The sequence below is a fragment of the Grammomys surdaster genome, unplaced genomic scaffold, assembly GCF_004785775.1.
Source record: "Grammomys surdaster isolate TR1022 unplaced genomic scaffold, NIH_TR_1.0 64, whole genome shotgun sequence".
Taxonomy (NCBI): Eukaryota; Metazoa; Chordata; class Mammalia; order Rodentia; family Muridae; genus Grammomys; species Grammomys surdaster.
In genome coordinates, this window is record NW_021604566.1 from 2,902,998 (window position 1) to 2,918,997 (window position 16,000).

Genomic DNA, 16,000 nt, shown 5'->3' on the forward strand with positions numbered 1-16,000 from the left:
GATGAAGTCCTAAGAGAATGTGCATTATTGACATGAACATTGCCACATCGAGAACTCCAATGCCCAGACCCATGGAAACAGAGGTAGTGAGTTTCCAGGCTGCTGGTGTGTCTCCATTAGAGCCCACTGCCCATCTGATCCCTGCTGTGCTGGTGTGAATGGGAATGATGACCTCCCCTCTCCCCATAGACTCGTTTGTTTGAATGCTTGGCCAGTAGGGAGTGGCATTATTAGGAGATGTGGCCTTGTTGAAGAAAGTGTGCTAATGGAGGTGGGTTTTGAGATCTCAGATGCTCAAGCCACACCCAGTGTAGCATTCTCTTCTTGTTGCCTGAGGATATAGAACTCTCAGCTCCTCCTCTAGCACCAAGTCTACCCAAGTACCATCTTTTCCCATCATGATTGAGAATGGACTGAACCTTTGAACCTATAAGCCAGCCCCAGGTAAATGTTGTCCTTTATAAGTGTTGCCTGGGTTGTGATGTCTTTTCACAGCAATGAAACCCAAACTAAGACACTTTTCTGTACGTATTGTTGTCACTCCAGCTGTGCCAATCCCTAAGCTGTGAAAGTTATAGCAAAAGATGGAAGACAGAGTATCCACTGGACTGATGAACTTGAAGAGCACAGTGACCATGGAAAGATCATATTTCATGGATACCAGTGATGAAGGCAAAACTAAAAAAAAAAAGTCATCATAGAAGGTAAGTTAAAGATGACTCGAGGCTGGAGTGGGAATTTGCTTTTCTTCTTAATATGGAAGACACCTGTGTATAGGAGTGGGTAGATTACAAGAGAAAAAGCAGAGTCACAGAGTAAGACCCTCAAGAATGTTGGCGAGGAGGGACCTTGACCACAGATGAAATTATCAACTCCATCTCTGGGGCAAGGACAGACAGATGGCTAGGAAGCTGGTATCAAGTGGGGAGAAATGGAGCGTGTTTCTCATACGAGTTTTTGTGTTTGGGAAGAGTCATCCAGATGCTGCTGTGGTGCTTGGTTGTAAAGTCACCTCTGGAGTTACTATATACCAATGAGTGAGTTTCTTTTGTATTCCATCAATGCCTATGTAAGAGGAATACTGATATCGGCCTTCTCAAAACACGAAAGGGCTTAGAATCCTGTCGGGAACACAACAAATGCTGGTATTTATGTGGTACAAGAGAAGAATGTAAAGGCCAAAAAGACTAGAGTAAAGCCTACTTCACATAGAACTGTCAATAACTCACAACCATTAAGGTTTAAGTCAGCCACAGGAATCAAACCTTTGTCAGTCCACCTGGACACTAGTCTGATCAATCTGGAAGATGTCACCAGCAATCTTCAAACCCTAAAAGTACAGAAAACTTGGTAAAATTGTGGAAGAGGCTGTTTGACCTAAAGAAGTGTTCCAGATTCCACAAACTCTGAGCTACTAGGCATTGTGTGCTTCTGAACATTATCAAAGCTTTCTTCAAAGTTATGTCAAGATACAGCAAGTAGGTATGTTGCAGACTCCTGGAGTTAGCACCATCAAATGGATCAGTTGTGTAAGGTGCCCTGGATAAGGATATGAGCATACCTGGGAAGACAAACTGACACTCTACCACCAGCTCAAATCACAAGGGTTAAGGATGCTGTTTCCCTTCCAAAAGATTGGTGGGGAGAAGGGGGTCTTTGTAAAGCAGTTCAACTTGTGTTTTGTTTTGCCAAGGATGAATTTGCATTTCCAAAGACACTGTCTCTTCCTGGGACTATTTGGACTTGACCAGGTAAGTGAGCTGTCACAGTGATTTACTCTCAGGCAGAAGAGGATGGCTCCAGATCCTTCGTTCCTTTCAAAGAGGAGAGGCAGATCCTAGGCTTCACCTTTTCCTTTACAACCATTTTCCTAGGCACACGGGGAAAGGCAGCTACACTATTTCATTAGTTCAAAGCCTTGCATTTTCCTTGCATAAACCATCTAAGAAATGAGGATGCATTTAGAGACCTCAGTACCCTGGCTTTGTGTGCTGATGCTATCGGCCCATCTTATGGTCTGTGTCTTTGCATTGATGGCTATTGAAATTGTCCTTCACTGAGAACTCTGGCATAAGTACTAACTTACATGCTTTCCATAGCTTTGACCACAGTGTGGACAAATGTGATGGCTTGCTGCAGGCCATATGGTAAGTATAAGTAGCAAAGTAGGATGATGCCAAGTCACTCTACTACTCAAAGATTATAGCTACATCAAAGAATTATCAGCAAATGATATTCATAAACAGTGCCACTCTGGTTGAAAAGTATATTTAAAAAAAAATTCTATTCTTTGTACATTACCCAGTGTGTACTATTTAGCTATACCCACAGAAAGCAGACCAAGAGAGATGGAGAAAAAAGAGAAGTCCCAAGCAAAACACACTAAGGACCACAGCTTGTGCTCTATCAATGTACTGTAGAAATAGAAAGCTAGCCATATACAGAGAGGTTCAAAACCAATCAAATGAATGCTACGAAACAGCTATGTAACTGTTAGCTTCCAGGAGCCTGGGCCCCTACATCTATAAAAACAGTAATAATAACAGCAGTGGCTAACACTGATGGAAAGCTCACCCATGACAGGAATTGTGCCAAGCATTTTACAGCATTGTCTTATTTCATTGTCTTGAGAGCTAAAGAACTTAAACATTCTTGTCATTAGAAACCAAGTCAAATTATGGGTACGTGGTGCATTTTATTTCTCTACTTAGTAAACACTTTTCTCATTAGAAACTGCTGCTTAGAGTGTTTAGGTAAAGCCATTCAAATGTGCTAAGTATGGGTATGGGATTGGGTCCTTCATGTCTGGCATGGGGTATATCCCAATCCTTTCCCAGCCAGGTTATTCATCAAGGAAGAGGGTGGTTCCCTAAGATTTCTGATATTCCCTCCCTTCAGAGACTGGTCCGCCTTTCACAAAGAAGTATGTGGTCATTCTACTCATAGAGATACTGACCTATGAGAAGGTGTTTAAAAATGGTTTGGTTTGGGAAAAACCTCAGCGTTAAATATAGAACAATCCAGAGTTCGCACTACTAAAAATATACCCAAAACCATCAACAAAATGCAGGAATTCAAAAAGACTTTTGCAAGTTGGTTTTCTTAGCATTTTACCCAACATCTGACAGATGGCAATACTACAAAGATCCACCAATAGACAAGAAAAATATGGCATGTACACTGTATGTGATTCCCAAATAAGGAATGAAGTTCTCAAACATGGTACAACATCATTAAGTCTTGAAGACCTTAGGCTAAATGAAATAAGCCAGTCACAAAAGCACAGCTATGGATGATTCCATTTGGTTGAGGTGCCTGGACTAGGCTTATTCACGAAGTAGCATTTAGGAGCTGGGGCAAAGAAGGATGGACAGTTCGTGCTTAATGTGTGTACTGAGTTTGTATTTAAATTCATGAGAAAGTTTGTGAGAGGATGATGGTTGTACCACACTGTGAACACCACACACAATTTGCCATTGAACTGTACTCTTAACAGTGGTGAAAATGATAAACCTTTATGTCGTGTGTACTTTAGCACAATTAAAAAAAAAAATCACCAAAGAAAAGGATTTGGGATTAATGGTGCTACTCCAAACAGAGAAAAACAAACAAAAACCATTCCAGACTGTTGCTAAGCTGGAAGAGAAATCATGTCTCACAAGTACAGTGTGTTTTGAAGAAGCTGAGGGAGGCAACAGCAGGTAGTGCTGTGTACTGGGAAATGGGGAGGGATGGCAAAGCGGAGAATGTGAGTTCTGCTAGACAATCCTGGGCAGAGACCCAGGGCATCTCAGAGCAGATGGTAAGTTGGATCTTGACAGTAAGGAATGGCCAAGGGAGTCTGTGTCATTGAGAAATACACCATCTATCTCAGAACTCTGGGGAGTGACTTTAACACACACATTCAGTAACTCTCTCACGTATCAAACAATACCGCATCCTTCCTCGAACCTAAATAAACATCTGGCCATCCTCATTTTAATTGCAATAAGGAAACAGTTGACTAATGAAGTCACTAGTTGGCCTTCGGGTGACATTGGTGCAACTCACGATGTCTGTTCACATCAGACTCGAAATTCAGAGTGGTGTTTGCTGCAAATGCATGATGACGGCCAGTTCCTGCACACTGGGCAGCACTTTCCGGGTGGGCCTTATCGGGAGTTTTCCGGAGCAGCTGGGTGGAGGTGATCCAGTGGCGAGCCAGGAAAAGCCAGCCCACCCACACCTCCTGTTGAAGCCAGCAGCACTGTAGTGGGCCCTTTATACTATTTTCTATAAAGAAGGGGATAAAGTGCATTTGCTAGAATCAGGAAGAATTCTCGTGCCTTCTCCGTTCTTGTTTGTGTGGGCGTTGTGGGTGGAGTTGTGAAGGAAGCCAGTGGGTGGAGGCTGCGGAGGAGTCTGTACTACTGGTTTCAAGATTGATCAGAAAAACAAACAAAGGCAAGTATTCTCTGAGAAAAGTAGAAAAGTCCCAACTCGTGATCAGAGGCCATCTCATTTAATAACTCCAGTCTCTTTCTGCTGCCTGTATAAATCCAAGAAGCAGTCAAGCCCCAAACCCCAGGGGCTTTCACCTGCCCAGTGAGCAAGTAGATCCTGGCTGGGGCTGGGCAGGCCTTTGCAGCTCACTCTGTGCCCTGCTCTGGATCTGGGCTTCTTCCTCCAACATGAGGAGACTAGGATGAGTCTATACTAAGGGTAACATCTGTGCTTGTAATTTTTAATCATAAGGGTGATAGAACATGCAACAATAAAACTCATGAAATAGAAAGTGTTTTTCCTTTAGTCCTTTTATGTCGGGAAATTACTGTGTTACGCCCTCCATGCCTAGAAACAAATTTAGTTGCCTTAACTCTAAAACGCAGCATGCTTTAGTTTTATAGTTGTCTGTTCTTCATCTTGAAGAAGAAATCAGGGTGGGACTAATTCTGAAAAGTAACCAAGTGGCCAGGTACACCTGCCGTGTCGTTGATCGTTGGTTAAGGCAAAAGGGTTTCAAGTCAGAGGCCTGCTGTCCATCCACACACACCTTTCTATGCTAAAGCCCTAACCCTAATTATTCAAAAGTGAGGATTTATTTGGAGACAAGGCCTTTAAAAGAGGTGATGTTAAGAGAGTCATTTTGGGTGGGCCATAATCCAGTATCTCTGGAAAGTTTATAAAGGAGCATGGGATAGACATGGACGGAAAAGTCATGGAAAGACACAAGAAGACAGACATCTGCAAGCCAAGGACACTCTGACCTTGGACTCTCAGCCTTTCAGAACTGTATGAAATAACCTTTGATGTGTCTATGGCACTTGGTTACGGCAGCCCTAGAAAGCCAGTACAGGGGCATAGGATGGTTTTCTTGGTAAACCTCATTAAACAACCATTTTCCATCTAAGTGTAGTGTGTAACTCTACCTCATGCATCTAGTAATATCCAGAAACACACACACATAGACACACACACACACACTGTATGTTCATGAACACCATGTTTTAATGGGCATAAACCTATTGAGGTGTAACGTGAATGCCTTTTGCAACCATTTTTTAAAGTCCTCTAACAGAGCTAGGGTTTTGAAGAGTAACCACCACATCCTTTCCCTCAGCACTGTCTCCCTTCCTTCCAGGTTGTCATTTAAGATGCTGTGTGAGTGCGCCGGGGACACGGACACATGGTTGACTGGAATTGCTGCCTCCCACTCACCCCACCTCTGGAGATATTCCTGAAAAGAGAAGACTAGATGACAGCCTCCCCACACTTCCAAAACGAAGTCAAGAAGCACCCTTTCTCCGCACAGCTGCCCCAGGAAAGCTGTAAGAGGAAGCCAGTCCCTGGGGACCAGACCTCTAATGGCCCCTTTCCAGGACAAGTAAGCCACTGTTCCCACCCCCACCCCCCCATTCACCTGTGTTCCTGGGGAGGCCAGCTGTCCAGTGGAGCTACTGTTTGCTTTTGGATTTAGAACAACAGCTTCCCCTGTCAGCCCTGGGGGGTGGGGGGGGGCTGAGTGGGGGGGGGGTTGGCAGGTGTTCTGAGGCTCTTATATGTCAGTGGAGCCAGTCTTAAAGGACAACAAAGAGAACGCAGAGAGCCAAGCAGTTGGACCTTAGGGGAAAGATTCACAAGGCCCCTCACTAAGAGATGAGAAAGTTAGAAAAAAAAATTATTTTTCCATTATCCTCCTCAGCACTCAAAAGGAACTAGAAACTCAAGGAACATGGCCACTGACAGACAAAACTGGGTGAAGGAGTCTGCCAACTACAGCCCCATACCTAGGATGACCTGGAGGACGTAACAATGATCAGTAAGACCACAGGCAGGCTGGATAGCGCCAACTGTCTGGCGCATGGGATTCTGGCCTACTAAGGAGCATGGCACCTCACGTGCTTGCTGTCTATAAAAGACAGCGACTTCAATGGCTCTCAGCACTTTTTGCTGTGGTTACAACCTAGTTTCAGCTTTTGCCTTGGTTTGTCCCCTTTCTCCCAGGGACTCTCATCACCACTGTCACCTCCATTCAGTAAAAGATCAGCCTGAGAATTAGCATTTCCTATGCTAACTATTACATTATTACTGAGGTCACAAGAACCAGAGCAAGGAACAGCCAGCCAGCCCTGCCCACCGTGCCTCATCAGGCCTCCTCAGAGAATAAGAAGCTAAGCCTCAGCTCCACACTAGAGCTGAAGAGAGGAAGTGGGTAACTGGAAAATCAAACATCAAAGCCATCTGAGATACTAAAAGTGTTACAACTAATTCAGAGAGTGTAACAACTGCTGTTTTGAAGGCTAGCACCTATCTTTAGGGACACCTTTCTGTGTACTTCCCACCTAGTTCTATCAGGGTCTATCACTGATGCCTTCACCCAAAAGATGTCCTCCCTGGCTTCTAGACTTTCCTCAGTATAACTCCTGTAGTTAAAAAGCCTTTCTTGGCCACAGAGTCTAAAAAATGCAAATCCTGTGTTGTTTTGGTTTTTATTTGGGCACTTTACAACACATTACTTACTGTCTCACAGACTAGACTATATATGTAATATTCACTGCTAAATTGTCTCCATCAGTATCCTCAGGAACTCCTGAGGACCTCAGCATCTTGTGATGTCCAAGCCCATTGTATAAAATGATGCAGTATTTGCACATGGTCTGCATGTGACACTTCCTCTCCTATGCTTTAAACCACAGCTTCTTGAACTGTGAGCAGTGGGCCTTTACAGTCTCACTGTCTTAGTTAGGTTTTCTTTTGATACAACAAAACATCATGACCAAAAAAACACATTGGGGAGGAAAAGGTTTATTCAGCTTACACTTCCACATTGCTGTTCATCATCAAAGGAAGTCAGGACTGGAACTCACACAGAGAAGGAACCTGGATGCAAGAACTGATAGAGAGGCTATGGAGGATGCTCCTTACTGGCTTCCTTCCTCTGGCTTGCTTAGCCTGCTTTCTTGTAGAACCCAATACCTCTAGCCCGGGGATAGCACTACTCTAAATGGACTGAACCCTCCCCCATTTATCACTAAATGAGAACATGCCTTACAGCTGGATCTCATGGAGGCATCTCAAGGGAAGCTCCTTTGTGATAACTCCAGCTTGTGTCAAGTTGACACACAAAACCAGCCAGTACAATCACATAAACTGAATGTAGAGTTGTGAACACATAGGCAAAAGTAGGAGATTTCTGAGCACACAATAAATTCAATTCAATTCAAAATAAACATTTATGGAATCTGAGACATTTCTGACAGTGCCTTCTGATGGCACATCTTCACTGTGGCTCTGAACATGCATTACAATATATATGCAGCACATGTCCGTGCCAACCAACACCAACACAAAACACAAAACCCACCAAACATTGCCTGGCGTACCTTGGCTCAGATTTGACCCTACTGTGTTATTGATTGTGGTGTTTTTGATATACACAAAAAGTTTTCTGCCTTTATTTAATTCGTTTACAATTCTCTTTATTTACCAAACAAATACAATTATTTAATTGCCAAACATTTTTAAAAATATTTTTCTACTACTATTCCTCAGTATGTAAAAATCAGATTAGTGTGTAAAAACGTAAAAATCAACATACCTTGACATGTGTTGGGCATGATGGTGCACACCTTTATTTGGTCTCAGTACTCTCAGAGGCAGGCAGATCTCTGAGTTCAAGGCCAGCCAGGTCTACATAACATGTTCCAGAACAGCTAGGGCCACATAACAGAGATACCCTATCTCAAAACAAGAACAACAATTTGATGCTTTGAGTTGCTCATTTGAATTTCATGAAAATTGGCTCAATGAATTTTGGCTTAGGATTAGAACACATTTTCCAATAATTTCTGAAATGGTCCTAAATATATTTCTGTCATTTTGTACATTGTACCCATATTTATGTAAAACAGCATTCTTAGTGCTAATTAATATAAAAATCAAAATATCAATCAACTTGGAAGAACATTAAGGATGTTCTAAGCCCTGCATTATGAAATATTCAGCTAATATTACATTCTGCATGTGGTAATAAATAATCCCAGCATTCCATCAGTATGTAAATTTAGTTTCATTTCTTCCTATCCCCACTGAGACAGAGTTTCCCTATGTAGCCCTGGCTGTCCTGATACCCACTTTGTAGACCAAGCTGGCCTCAAATTCAGAGATCTGCCTGCCTCTGCCTCCCTAGTGTTGGGATTAAAGGCAAGTGCCACCACTGCCCAGTTGCTTTCACTTTTAATAACTATAATAAAGTTAAATGTATTCCAAAGAATGGTTTCGAATTTATGCCTGTTTTATATACCTAGATACTTGGGCCACATAAAAATTTATTGAACAAAAGAGGTCCTGGGTAGAAACAGTTTAAGAAGACTTGTTTCAAATCATCTCTAAATTACCAATAAGACCTAGTATAATGTAAATTAGTTATAATATAAAACAAATTAGTTATAGCGTATAGAGAATAATAATGACAAGAAAGTCTGTGTATGTTTAGTACAGATGCAATTTTTTTCACATATTTCTGATCCATTATTGGCTAAATTCACCGGCATGGAATGGGCTTGAAGGAGGGCTGGTTGAAGGGAGAAACATGTCTGATTTACTCAATGCTACAAGCCTTCAAACAGTGCCTGGCATATAGCAGAGGTAAACACAGGTTGGTCGAATGAACAAAGTGGCTTTGAACCCAGCACCATGTGGTCTCCATCATTTTTCTGACCAGAACAGAGACCGCTTCATTAGCATCACAGCATCACAGACAGGCCACCAAACAGAACGGGGTGCACGAGGACCCAAAGGGGAGCATCTTCTTTGAGAAAGGCTAGAAAAGCAAAGGCAAGCGGAGGGACCCAGGAGAAAACAGAAAGTGACAGCTGATTCCAGGCTGGTGCAGGAAGGAAAACATACAAACAAGAAGTGACATGAAAATATGAACAAAGCTCTGGGGCCCAGGAGGGAGAGCCATCCCCAGAGCTTTACTTCAGCAGCAGATGGAGAAAGGAAACATTTGTATGACTTCCTGGAGAATCTGGAAAGGAGAGAGGACCACCATCATATAAAAGAGTAACTGTCTAACTGCCTGAGGGTCTGCTGAGGCTTGTCTGAGAGAAAGCTTGGGATGGGGGTAGGGTGACCGAAATGATAAGGTCCTCGTGAAGACGAAGGACCTAAGTAAGCCATGGAAGGGTGAGAGCAAAGAATCTTTTTAGAAGTGACCCAGTGGAAAGTCAAGGAGTCTGAGCAGAGGCCTCACGTTGGAGACAAATCAAGAGGAATGTAAGGTGTTCCTCAGTTGCTCTAGGGAGCAAAGGAAAGACACACAGCCAGACCGTGCCAGGACCTACTCCTGGTACAAGGTCACTCTGGGCTTCAGTGATGGCTGTGCCTGGAGCTGTGGCTGAAATCTCCTTTTCCAATAATGACTTTAAAAAGACGTAAAATGACAGAGACGTAGGCCAGAAGTACTTTCAAAGTCTGAGCCCAGCATCCCTAAGAAAAGTTCACTTGAAATCCCATCCTTTGAGGTATTGTGTTAGGAAAACACTTTAGAGGACACAAAATCATAGCAGTACATGAGGACACACTGAAAATGAAGGTTAGGGAGAGCTGGGGACCACGGCACCAACCAGAAAGCATTGCTGCTTTTATTTCTTTGGACGGGGGTTGAGAGTGGGAGGGGTGAGGTGGGGTAGAACCCAGGGTCTCACATTACACTGATAGGCACGGCTTTTAATAGAGAGGTGCTAGACTCCTCCCCAGTGAAATGACCAGAAGGGCAGTGAGACTTCCTAGAAGCTTATGAAAGCTTTTCTACTACGATTTCCCATAGTTCACAGTCCTCTCTATTTAACCACAGAATTAAAAATCACCCACATGGGTGAAACAACAGAATAACTGAGATTTGCTTTAAAACCCTCTAGCAAACTAAGCAAGTTGGGGGAGGGGATGGAGGCACCATAATGGAGAACTTGTTACATACACACACACACACACACACACACACACACACACACACACACACAGAAGCCAGGAGAGGGTTACATAAGGATCTCTGCCGCCAGAAGCAGCACCTGGGAATTCTAACACGTTGCAAAGTCTCAAGCTGGGGCCAACCCCAGGTCTCCCAAATAAAATAACCTCTGGGGCTAGGGCCCAGCAATCTGTGTTTTAACAAGCCCCCCAGAGGGTTCTGCTCAGCTACTCTGATACACCCTCAAATTGAAGACCCACTGAATAAATATCATTCTCTCCCTTTTTTGTATAAGCAATGGATTTCCATAATAAAGGGTTTTAAAAACCATCCCTGTGGGCATTTTTGTTGTTGAGTTTTTTTTTTCCCTTAGATCATTTGTCTCCAACTGCTATTTAACTTTTTTTTTTTTTCAAATCTTTTCCCGGAGCCAGAACAAAAAGCCAGGAGGCAGAAGAAAATACGACACCCTCTCTCTCTGTGTGTCTCTATCTCTGTCTCTGTGTATGTGTGTCTCTGTCTCTCTCTCTCTTTCTGTCCCCCAGCCCCACCCGCATCGGAGTTTGCAAATATGAACTTCCTGTCAGAGACACTGGGGTAAGCAGGCACACACACTCATGTGCACACAGCACTCACACCTGAAGGCTGCCTACACCTGATGACCCTAGAGCAGCTCCCCGGGTGCTGTGCAAGCTGCATTTCCATGCTGCCTGGGCTCTTGGATTAGCTGCTGCCTTCTCTGAAACTTCATTAGGCGCTCACAGAGCACGCTACTCTGGGGCCCAGGCGTGGCTGTCTCGACCGCCTAAAAACCCAGGTGCTCTGTATAGTCACCCCGGACCGCAAGTCACCCCTGATCTTTGCCCTCTGTTACTCTGTAGGAAAACAGAAAGGAAGGAGGCTAGCCAGACGTCTTATCACGATGTCTTCCAGGCACGACCAACTCCTCTAGCGTTCCGGGCGGTTGGAACGAATGAAAGGCCAAGGGAAACCTGGAGGCTGCGGGAGGGGAAGGGTTAACAAGATGGGGCCACCTCTACCAGTATTTAGTACTCTGACTCCCAACCTCCAACGCGCCTGCCTCACTTGTGTACTGTAAAACAATCCTTTTGTTTCCTCTTTAAGACATTAGCCTCAGGGGCCATTATAGGAAAGGAAGGTAGCAGGGCTCTTTTATCTGCAAGAATCCATTAAGCGTGGCCTTTGTGCAGCAGGGCGCTCCTTCACTGGCAGCATCTCAAGGCGGTCCTGTGGGGGACCCCTCCCCAACGAGGACGAGGACGACTCTTAGCCACCTGTATCCTAGTCCCTCAGCAACTGGGACCTGGCGGGGGGGGGGGGGGGGGGGGGGGGGGGGATCAGAGAGCAAGCACCCTCCCCAAAGAGTTAACATAGCTGGACACGGAGTCCATCCACCGCCAGGGTGTCCCCTAAGGTCTCCCAGTGTCCTATTATTCTGCACTAGGTCATTGCGTACCCAGGAAGGTCAACTTTTCTAAGAGAAAGGTTTGTTCTGCTCCCACTGCAATCTGTGACCTCTTTACGCTACCCACTCAAAGTCCGGGTGTACAAGTGAGCCTGATGCAGACCAGACTTTGGGCACGGGTGGCTGTCCCCCGCGTGGTGGGTAGATGGAGGCCACACGTGAATATGTCTTGCAGCATCTGGACCCACTCTCTCCCTAGATGTACCTTCTGCTGGTAAAACTTTGAGGCAGCCTCTGGCCGTGGGCGTGGGGGGCACCAAAAGGAGGTGTTTGTTTGTTTTGTTTTACCTTTCTTAGAAAGCTGTGTTGCAAAAGCCTGCTGGGAAGCTAGGCCCCTGTTCCTAACAACCATCAATCATTTGTGTCTTCCCCAAGTACCAGCCGACCCAAATGTCCATTCAACCAGTACATTAGCTTGGCTTACCTAGTGGCCCAGTCAAAAACAACAAAAGCTACCAACAGGCTTGAGGCATATGGACCAGGGAGAGAGCTTTAAGTTCTGGTCTTTTGAGCGCAGAAGCTGGGGGAGGGGAAAGGTTCTGGGGCGGTCCAGGGTCATATCTTCACTAATCTTAGGGGACCCATAGCCCCTTTGCGACTGCCAAGGATTCAAATCTCCAACAGAAGTGCAGGGGTTAGGGAGAGCTACAAAACCAAATTCTATTTATGCTTTCTGTTGAATCTAGGCAAAGACAAAATATCGGGCTTCTGTCGCCTGCATGCAGTCTCTGTGGAATGGTGGCCTCTGCATCTTCTGCCTTTCGCTCTGAATAAAAATCTTTTCTGCACTTCCCATATGTTATCCACTCACTTCCCCAGACCAAGTGGCCACTGCCCTGCTGGGCTCCTTGCAGAAAGAGTGGGAGGAGGGTCGAGGTGGAGGGGGAAGGAAGGCTGTTTAAGGGACAATGTCACTTTCCTCTTCATCAAGATTCTTTGTCAATTGCTGGGGAAATAATTGACCCCAAGCTACTTCAGTCACAACCAATAGAAAAATGGGATAGTGATGTGTCCAGCTGTTAGGGGGAGGAAGGCAAGCGACTGGGGAACAAAGGTATTAAGCAAGGAGCTGATGTGAAAAACAAGGAAAAGGCTTTGTGTGGGAATTCTTGGGAAGCATGAAACACACACACACACACGCACACACACACACACACACACACACACACACGCGCGCGCACGCGCACGCGCGCACACACACAAATAAAACCTAGAATTCTATTCCTTTGTTCTAACTCCAAGGCAGCAGTTCTGAACACTGACCTTTGAATAGTTTAAAAGGGGACTCCCAACACAGGAGCCCTGTAATACAGCTAGCTGCCCAGCTTCAGGTCTCCGACCTCCCCTTATCCTACATAAGGCACTTTTCTTCCAATATCCTCCACTCAGTCTGGAGTCAGAATGACTCAATTGGTGGCTGATTCCGGGGCCTAGGGAATGATTTGGGATTTCCGTGAGTATTGTTGGGAAGAAGGGTAAGTATTGCAAGTAAATAGCAAGAGAGTAGAGGAGGCACATGGGAAAGAAACGAAAAAGGCAAGAAAAATCCAACGTTTGTCTTTCCTTGGGGAGTTGGTGGTTAAGAGGAACAAATCTCATACTTCTGACCATAATGGATCAGGCGGATCCTGATCCAGATTGGACCAATCAGGTCATATGTCAATAAGGACGTATGATGTCACCCATGTGATAACAAGCTAGAACCATATCAAACAGCCCTTCAGCTGTCTGGACCTCAGGTAATATGCTCTCTGCCTGTGCTACGTGATCTCTAAAACAGAGAAGATAGAGGTGGCAGGGAACCGAGAAGCTAAGGTCCTCAGTTCCTCACACGTAGAACTGAAACACAGGCAGCAAAGATTAATATCTGAATGACATGTCCGCCTCTCCTTGAACAGAAGAGCTCAGGAGACCTGCAAAGAATATTTTTCAACAGCCTTGATGTCTTTCCTCCACAGTTACAGGGAGTATTGGATATGTAGGTGAGGTTCTCCAAAAAGAAAACATGTCAGGGTACAGAAAGCAGCAGTACGTCTGACTCTGACGAGGCTCTGTGAAAATGCCTGGTCACAAACACTTGATATCACTCCAGGAATTCCCCTAGCACTGTGATGCATTTTTATTCAATCGGTTTTTTTTTAATTTTTGTTAATAATCTAAGATAAGCCAAGGTAAATAAGGTAAATGGCTAATGTAGAGTGAAATGCGCAGCCCAATTCCTGTGTGGAGTGCTTACCCTCAAAGTGATGACTTTAGCAGGTGGGACCTTTGGGAGGTGACTGTGCCATGAGGTCAGAGCATTTACAAATGGGATTCAAATCAGTGTAAAGAAGCCCAAAAGAAATTACTCAACCTCTCTACCACACAGTGATGAGGCTGGAAGTCTCCATCTATGACTCCAACACTGCCTTTCTTGATCTTAGACTTCATAGCCTCCAGAACTGCAGGCAAAATGAGTCTGTGGTTAAGACCCCCAGACCCTGGCATTCTGTCCTAGCAGAGTGAACAGACTGGACAGCAAGTGTATTTGCAAACTGCTCCTACCTGTCTGGAGCTCTTCCCCGTACATTCTCCAAGGTTCAGTTACAACAAGACACTCAGTAGCTGCACCTTGCTTCTCTCAAGATGGTCAACTCAACTAGCTGAGTTACCTTTTGTAAAAGAGTGAGGTGCCTGCTGAAGGGATTCTCTAGCTGCCGATGCTCAGAGCAGAGTGATCTTTCATTTGAAGTCAGGCACAGTTTTACATGTACTGTCCTTTGAAAGGAGCTAACTCTAAACTACTTCTGTTCTAGTTCTATCTAGAACATTCACTCTAGAATGGAATACTTACATAAATGTTCCAGTTACACTCCTCACACTTTACCATTTCAACCTCACTTAAAATGATTCAAAGGTGAAGTGGTTCTCACCTTAATAACAGCCACATATTTGCATGAAACAAATTCTCTATGGCCATTCTTTCTTGGAATCCCTGACACTCACTTGCAAAGTAGAAACCAAAACGAGGGCAAACTGATGGCCACCATATTTCATAAGGATAGATGATGGTCTTTAAGGAGAATGATCCCTTAGGCTTGGTTTCATTAGCCCTGCATTAAATATATCAAAGTGTTCCAGCTCTAACTTGAAACACATTTGTGATTTGGTAGATATAGTCCTCATTGAATAGATACTATTCTGTCACAAAAGATATTCTAGACCCAAAGAAAGACATTGGAGTATAGTGTAAACCACTAGTCTAGACTATGAAAATCAGATGTTTTTAAAGTATATAGCTTTCATTCATTTTTGATTGTATGTTAATTACTCTATTGTGTAAAAAGCTTACAAAAGGTTAAATAATATAAATCAAAAACATTGTGTCTTTTATAGATAGCTGGGTAGTACTGCTCAGTGACTTTTCCTTGGTTTCATTCCTTCTCTCTCACCATGTATTTCTGGCTGGACCACAGAGATCTGCCTGCACCTGCTTTCTGGGTGCTATGACTAAAGGCATGCGTCACCACAGCTGGCCTCAACGACGTTTCCTCAGCTCATTTCCCCCAAGGATAAGTTCAGCCCATACACACTTGTTTGTGTTCCAGCACTGGACTCACTACCCCAGCAGTGACTTAAGTATGCTTCCTACACACTGATAAACAGTGACTTCAGCAAACCGGAAGGGGAAGTAACCCGAGGAAAGGAGCAGTCACTCTGTGCTTCCCTCTACCCGCCATGGCAGAATCTCCTTTTACTCTCTTCTAGCAAATGAGACTGCATCGCTGATTTTACAGCCAAGAAACTGAAGCCGCAAAAGAACGACATAGGTAAGACAGCCAAGAAGTTACTGACGGTCAGGCGGTTCTCACTCCGGCTTTCTTCCTGCTCCATGAAAGACACATCACCAGCAGAATTGTCATTTGGTATGCTATTTAACTAAGGAAATATCAACATTCTGTACATTTGCACCAAAAGTTCTATGTATTAAAATCTGCTAAACCACATCCCTTACACTGAACAACACACACAAAGAGAGACAGACAGAGGGAGAGAGAGAGGGAGAGGGAGAGGAAGAGAGAGAG